General features: G+C 29.2%; 1 long non-coding RNA gene across 1 annotated transcript in view; it reads left to right on the plus strand.

Annotated features, from left to right (window-relative positions):
• Positions 1–8,217, plus strand: part of LOC106688314 (uncharacterized) — a 205,420-nt gene that overhangs the window by 55,792 nt on the left and 141,411 nt on the right. Inside the window, exon 2 of the long non-coding RNA XR_001344306.3 lies at positions 3,779–3,820. This is a non-coding gene — a long non-coding RNA (uncharacterized lncRNA). The remainder of the gene's footprint in view (positions 1–3,778; positions 3,821–8,217) is intronic.

Raw genomic sequence — 8,217 nt, forward strand, 5'->3', positions numbered from 1 at the left:
CACGGGACCTTCTAGTTTAAATTAATGTTTGAAGTACCACCAATGGGTGGTTCCTTCCCAAGATTTTCAAGTGTATATGAAACATACTACATATTTACCTGTTGTATTATTTTGTACAGTTGTAAATTACAATAAATAAATAATAAAAAAAAAAAAAAAAAAAAGTTTACTATTATACCTTTTTCAGTTTTACTATTGGATTATTTGTTTTTTGAAAGTGCTGCATAAGTTTTGCTATTTTTCTTTTTATAAGTTAATTAACACCACAAGACAGTTAGTTCTAAATAAGTCAATTTTAAAATATTTTCATTTTTATTTCATGTTTTTCTCGTTTATATTATATATTATGAATCCAATATTTTTTTTCTCCAAACATTTACCGATACATGATTCAAGTTTGAAGTCGTGTTTGTGATAGAACGGTGAAAGGGCTTTTTCATCCTTTGATGGCAGCCTTGGGGCAAATATTGATTCATTCACGTGCAAATCGAACCCGCACCGATATGGACCAGGCACTCTTCGGACCCACGGCAAATCACTGCATCGCGCATTTAAAATTACTGAATAAAAGTAAAATCAAAAATCATAAATTTGAATATTGTTTTTAAAGATTATTTTAGAATACAATAATATTTTTTTTAACAGTTCAGAGAAAAATTAGATTAGATTAATTAAAAAGAAAATATTGGGCACTTTTTCGATTAAACTTTTTTTTTTGGGTTGACCAATTAAAGGAATATGTAAGCAGGACCTCTCAATCAAGGAATGACGGATTTCACCCTTAGCCTTTTGGGTTTTCAGAATCTTCCGCCAATTTGAATCCGAAGGGATCCAGCCTGCTAACAGCCGACTTAGCCCGGGAGGGAACTTTAATTGAGAACCATGGTCCAGCGTTGGGGTAGAATTAGGGCGCAAGAAGGCTCAACAAACTTGACCTCTTTTTGCTCTGCCTAATAAATTATTCTTTCTTGCTTTCTTCTTTTTGTTATTATTATACATTTAGTTTGTTATAAAAAAAAAAAAAAAAACATACAAATGGGTTTTCTGAATATTTGTAAATAAGAGCTGGAGGGTGAAAAGGAAAAAAATATAAGATTTCTGCTTTTATTTCACTTACACCTTATTTATTTGAAATCTTTTATTATTTAACAATTTTACCGATATACATATATTATCATATTGAATTTAAATCCGATTTTAATTCTTATTTATTATCAAACACTTTAACATAAGAAAACGTTTTAAAAATTTTCAAAAATAGAACTATCCAAAACCGTCATTAAATTTGGATTGACTGTAGAAAATTTAGAATGCAATGTCATACTTTATGAGTAATGTTCTTATATTTATAAATTTCTTTTTCGGCGATCGATTATACAATGTAAAGTTAAATAATTTTGAAGACTTTTAGCGAGTTCCATGGAAATCGTACGAACTTTTTTAAAGTTATATTCTGTAGAAAAACACTTGAGTCTGTTAACATCTATTTTAGATTGTATTGCTCTACTACAGATTTAAAAGAAATATGGAGAGATATATAGCATATGTACTTTAAGCTTAAATGTTTAAAAATTTAATAATAGTAACAAAATATAGAAAAAAGATATAGGCCAGGATAGAAATCTACAAAAAACATAATTTTATATATATCTAATTTTAATTTGTGTACTAGACTTCCTGGCGGATTTATGTGAGAGCGGGTAGCTCATTGGTAAGGCACTGCTTTTAACTCCAAGGACCCGGGTGTGAATCCAGCTGAGGCAGATAATTATGTTCTGTTTCACTGTAAGCCTGTAGGTTCGGGAGTCCTCTGGGGTCCACCCAGCCTCATGAAGTGGGTACCCTTAATTAAGGGTGATTCCGCCCAAATTACTTTCTTGCACAACCGTTGGTTTAGTAATTAACCAACTACAGCGTACTAGTAACAGTCCTCAGTAACTACTGCACTGTACCCGGAACTTTTATGGGTTGTAGCACTATTTTATGACTTGAATTACAGTTCAAAACTACAGCATATGGTATTATTCAGTACATGTGTAATTTAACATAAAATTAGTGGTTATAGTACTTTAAAAGATTTTTTTTTTTTAAATCTGGTTTTAAGTACTCTGGTACATGTCTCAAAAATAGTGAATTCTTGTAAGAAATAAATTTATCCACAAAAATGTTTTGAGTTCATGAATTATACTATATTTTCAGAGTTAATACTATGACATATTGAGAAAAAAAATTCATCGATTTATCCATTTATATTTAAAAGCATGGAACGAAGTACAGAAATCGGTCCTAGGTTTTCTTCTTTTCGTTGGAACATTTCAAATATTACCTATTGGTGCATTGATCTTACTTAATACTAAGACAGCCAACACCTGAGGGCAGATGACCAATGGCTTACAGTAGCTGAAACCGCCCACATCCAACCACACCTCCGCAGGTTGTCCTTGTCCAATGTGGCCTTCGACCGTCTGTGGCATTACAAAATTTAAAATTGGCATTTCAAATAATTGGTCTCCATGGTTTAAATTCCGAAATTAGTCACGATATGAAAAACCAGGATATGCTATAACATTCTCGCGGCAGAAAATGTACTATTTTATTGAAAGAACTTTTTTCCTTGAAGAAATGGTTCTTTAAAAAAAGTGTGAAAAATAATTAATCTAGTTTTAGTTATTTTCGCTGTGAAATGTACGCTGTTTTCGATTTTAAAATAAAACCCTTAATTTACACCACATATTTCATAATATAACAAACTTTTATCTATTGAGAATATTATAATCTGCTACAAATTTGGGCAATGGGTAATTGTGATAATTAATGATTGTACACTTCCAAACAAATAAAAAAATAATAATGATAAATAAAATAAAATAAGTAAAAACAAAATAAAGTATAAATATAAAAATAAATAAATAAAATGAATATAAACTAAATTATAGAGAATATTTACAATCTCGACCTAAGGTTCCCCGAGCCTACTCTATCCCTCATGCATGAGGGGTAAAGTAATACCCTACGAGATCCCAGCGCAGCCCTCCCACTGCGTCACTGGATAAAAATGTATTAGATGTATTCATCTTCATCAAATCAATCTGGTTGATAATAAGTATAAATGGCGAATTTCAAAAATGCATAATAATAAAAAAAATTAAAAATGTATGCTTGTATAAATCGAATCACGTATTAATAAAATTGGTCTACAAAATGAACCTTTTCAAAATTTTATTTTAGAACTTGGCGGGTTTTTATGTTTTTTAGTATGCTGAAACTGGAAATCAACTCCTTTTTCTTTCATTATCATTAAAGACTTATTTCAAACTCAAGCCAGTTTTGTAGTCCTAAAATCAAGAAATTCTATCAATCGGGGAAATCTAGCCACTAATGTATTCAATCAATCAATTTAAAATTTTTATATTATCATAAGGACGTTAAAATAAATCAAATGATACAAATTGGATTCTAATCGACCAATTTGAATTTGAGATAAATATAATACATTATTTAAATGACATTTTATTTTCTCCAAATCTAACAAATGTATATTTCATTATAATTACTAGAATTAAAGGAGGCTCTCTCTTTCCAACGGTTCCAAATCCGAAAATTTTAATTTTTGTTTTTATTGGATTTTATACACAATGTATTTTTGGAGTGCTGAATCCGAATTTGAACTTGGTTTTTATTGGATTTTTTTAACCTACCTTATATCTTTTCTTTTTTTTACTTGTAGAATAATAATTAAATTCATAAGTTAAGGTTATTAATTTACTTTATTTTTCAGGTCAATAGTAACAGAGCTTGGATATCTACAGAAGAAAAAAAGGTTTGTATTTCTTTATTTTGAAATTAGACTAAGGTATAAACATTTTAGTATTACAGTAGATGCCGATATTTATTGAGTAGAACATAAATTCATTTTATAATCATTCTATAATTTAAAAATGATTTATTTTTAAAGAGAAATAGAGTTGAAAAAATGCATACGTATTTCTTCACTCACAGAAATATATATGAGTCGTTGAACATGAATGTGCTGTAAGTTGAAACTGAAGATTTGAGACATATAAATATTTTAATTAGGAATGATAGGTTAATCCACTCAATAAATATAAAATTATTTACAATGAAAATGAATTATAAAGGGGGCAAAATTGCTTACACCATCTTTGCTCTCAATGGCTCATTTGTTTTGCTATACTGTTGGTTAACCTCGCAGATGTAATTGCATATTATTAATTTTCGAACGAAACATTATTTAAGATTTTTAATTCCTCATTTATTAATTCTTCTTGTTGTTTTGTACATTGCTAATATCATATATTATATTATGTATCACACAACATTTTTGCCTACCCAAATTAAACACTTTTTTAAGAATTTGTACAGATTCGAAATTGGTACTTGTAATATCTATGAAGTTTAACATTGATTTTTTTTAATTCGGTAATTTTTAATGGAATAGACATTAGTATTAATCAATCATAACTCTGTGAAACACAATCAGAAATGTTCCAGGTTCTTAAAAATTTAATCATATTTTAGATTTCTTATCCAAAAATATTAATTTTTCCAAGCAGGTAGGATAAGAAATTATATACTCTAATGAAAATTATTGGATTCGCTCTTTTTTCATTGTCCAATGATAATAGGGAAAATATGGTTGAAAAAAATTATAATGGTTTAGTAGATTTAATCTAATTTTAAGTTTCTCATTGGTTCTTTGTTTAAAATTGTACCCAAAAAGTAAAAAGCAATCGTTATTCAGTTACGTAATTTCTAAATTACGCATTCGTTTGCGCCTGTATGATCCAGTCCTACACGTGCCAGATATTTCAGAAAGTCATGGCTTCATGAAAGTAAAGGTCATTGCAATGGTCTGATTTAACAGTTTAACACTTTTTCTTTATTTATTTAATATAATTCTAACGTCATGATACAGTATGATTTTTGTTTATCCATTGTGTATTACTTACATTCTGTCGTATAAATTCAGACATTAATTATAGAGATTAGAGAATTCACACTTTTTTTACAGCGACATGTAATTTAAATGGCAAAAACATGTAGAAAAAAATTAATGAAACAAAATTAAAGTAAAATAACTATTTATTTTTATATATTTATGGAGATATTATATTTACATTCAGCCTGAGAAACTCCGAACGGAGCTTGTCCCTCCACTTGTGAAGAGAAAAACAGGACCTCGAAAGTTCCCGGCGCTTCTCTCTCAACCGCGTCATTGCTACTGCAAACCAGTATAGATTGAGAGAGTGCGCAAGCCGCATACACTCACGACTTGAGTGGAGAATCTGACCACTGCCAGAACTCCAACATAATTATTTACAACAGTTTCCTGGGCAACTGCTAATTATATTGCGAGGTAAAGCAAAATTGGGATTGCGCTAGGGAATAGGATAATGAGTGAGTTTCTCATGGAATGTGGTGAAGTTGAATTAAATAAGGTTTGAGACAAATGGAATATATTAAACCCATGATGAGCATGAAGCATTGACTATTACTGGAAGGACTTTAAACTGAAAGAACTAAATGCGTTTCATGTTAAAATTTTTAGCTATCTACCACAATTCTAGCCCATATAGTACAAGAGCCGGGAAGAAAAAAGGTTGTTATCTCACCCTAATTTTTGATTACTTCAATAAAAACTATGTATAATTACTAGTCAAAATTGATGAGTCTGCCAAGTATAGATAGGGGGATTAAAAATGGCAGCTGTTTCAAAACCTTAAAAAAACATTGATTTTTCATTCGGAGCTCTGTATCTTAAAAACTACCAACAACACTCTAAGAGAAAATCTAAGAGAAAATTATTTAAAGAAGAGTAAATTTGCTGAAATATTATCCCTAAAAGAGCTACTTACGTCTAATAGTTCTCGAGATATAGATTTTTATAAAGCAAAATTTCTTAAAAATATACCGAAAGGTTAGTAGTTAGTTCATTTATTTTGAGAAATCTATATCTCAGGAACTATGTGACGTACAGTTGTATATTAGCATGCAAATTAAAGCTAGTTTAATGGACTATAAAGAAGTTTATGACCTTCACCTTCGTAGGAATAGTAGTTTTCATGATATTTGCTAAAATAAATTGATTTATAGTTGTTCCGACAATAAATTTGATTTATGAAAAACTTTATTTCTGAAACCATTGAACGTACTGATGTCTACCAGCGCTCAAATTAAAGCTAGTTTAATTTACTACAAGATAGTAAATTATGTTTATCTTTGCAGGAGTAGTAGTTTTTATGATACTTGACAAAATAAGCTCACAAAATGTTAATTTCTAGTTGTTCGTATAAAATGTTGGGTATTTCAAGAAATATATCTCTAGATCCATAATACACACATATGTCTGCCAACGCTCAAAATAAAGAAAATTTAACTTACTATAAAGTAGTTTATGACACTTATCTTCGTAGGGGTTGTAGTTTTTATGATATTCACATGTGAATATAAATTTGGCAAATGAAAATTTGTCCGAACAACTACAAATCAATTTATTTTAGCAAATTTCATGTAAACTATTACTCCTACGAAGATAAACATCAAAAACTACTTTATAGCTCATTAAACTAGCTTTAATTTGATTGCTAATAGACATCTGACGTCGAATTGTTTTTGAGATATAAATTTTTCAAAATAAATTGACTAACTACTGATCTTTTAGTACGTCCTATACAACATTTTTATGAAATATTGCTTTTTAAAAAGCTATATCTGGAAAACTATTTAACGTAAGTTTTGTGTTATATTGTGTCTACTTGTTATACTTGTTGTGTATCATGCATTAAGATGATACACAACAAGTATACCCTTCAAGACTAGCTTTCCATCTTCTCGTGAATTCAATTGATTATTTTTTTTTAATGTTAAAAATAAATAAATAAATATTATGGTATATTGATAAATAATTATTATAACCTGTCTGGAATTACGGAATAGAACGGTGGTGGACAGTTAAAAATTCCCATATCAAACGAATTCTATCCGTACAGTCCAAAGTCCTTCGCACAATAGCCACTGCTTACCGCTTACATGATATTCAAACATTAAAGGAGTGCAATTATAAAATATTTACGGTGGGCATGAATGATTCATATTCAGAATATAATCAGGAAAAAGTAATTATTATATTAATTTTGAGCAGAAAAGATTCAAAATTCATTATTTCAAATTTATTCGCATCAACTCAATAACGCATCAAATCAATCTCCCACACAACCCAAACCCACAACATTGCCTGCTTACCACACAATCATTTCAGGTCTTAGCTTTCACTTCAATGTTATTCTGTGTCAATAATACATTAGCTATCATTTATTAAAGTATAATTAATTATGAAATATAAACTTGATACTCAAAATAACTCTCAGATGAAGGTTTTCTGATGTGTAATAGGTTTTAGTCGACATATATTTAATTTATTTGTTATATCCGTTGTACAAGAAACGTCTTATGGAATTTTTTTTTTAAGCCTTACAATTTTTATTTTTTTGTAAACTTTAGTATATATTACATTAAAACACACCATGCTGTAACTAAAAATTACCACTGGTTAATTTTGTATTGCAGTATTTGACAAAATAGTTGTGTCCACTTAGTGATTAAATAATAGTTTTACTGAATGTGTCTGGTAAGGTTTGTACATTTTCAAATTTAAACTTAAAGACTTAAGAAAAATACAATTTTTCCTTCAAGAATAAAAAATATGCAGCTAAAACTAAAGCTTATATGTTATTTATACAAATAATGGGGGACAATATCGATCGCCGTATTGTTTTATAACGTCATCTTTCATGAAAATTCTGTGTTTTTAATGTACCTACTATTATCAAACTTACAGAAACCTTAAGTGGCCCAGACTGCTAGGAGAAAGGTCAGCAAACAATCTATTATTTATGTATTGATTCCTCCTCCTCCTCTTACCGTAAACAGAGAAAGCTACTCTAGTTTTCTTAAGATACGTTAAGGGGGGATTTAAAGGCAAAGGTAACTTGTATCAGTTCCAATAGGTTCCATATAACTGTATCGATACTTGGGGCATTAGAGTAGAGAATATATTATTAGGAAAATATTATCATAAAGAGATAAATCTGAAATGATATTAATGTTACGATCATTAGGATATTTTAGGATAAACAAAATTAAATACTTATTTATAATCTTAAAATTCTTTCTTGAGACTGGCAATTTTTTACTAAA

Source organism: Halyomorpha halys, unplaced genomic scaffold, assembly GCF_000696795.3.
Source record: "Halyomorpha halys isolate HHAL.00 unplaced genomic scaffold, Hhal_1.1 Scaffold1102.1, whole genome shotgun sequence".
In the NCBI taxonomy this organism is placed as follows: Eukaryota; Metazoa; Arthropoda; class Insecta; order Hemiptera; family Pentatomidae; genus Halyomorpha; species Halyomorpha halys.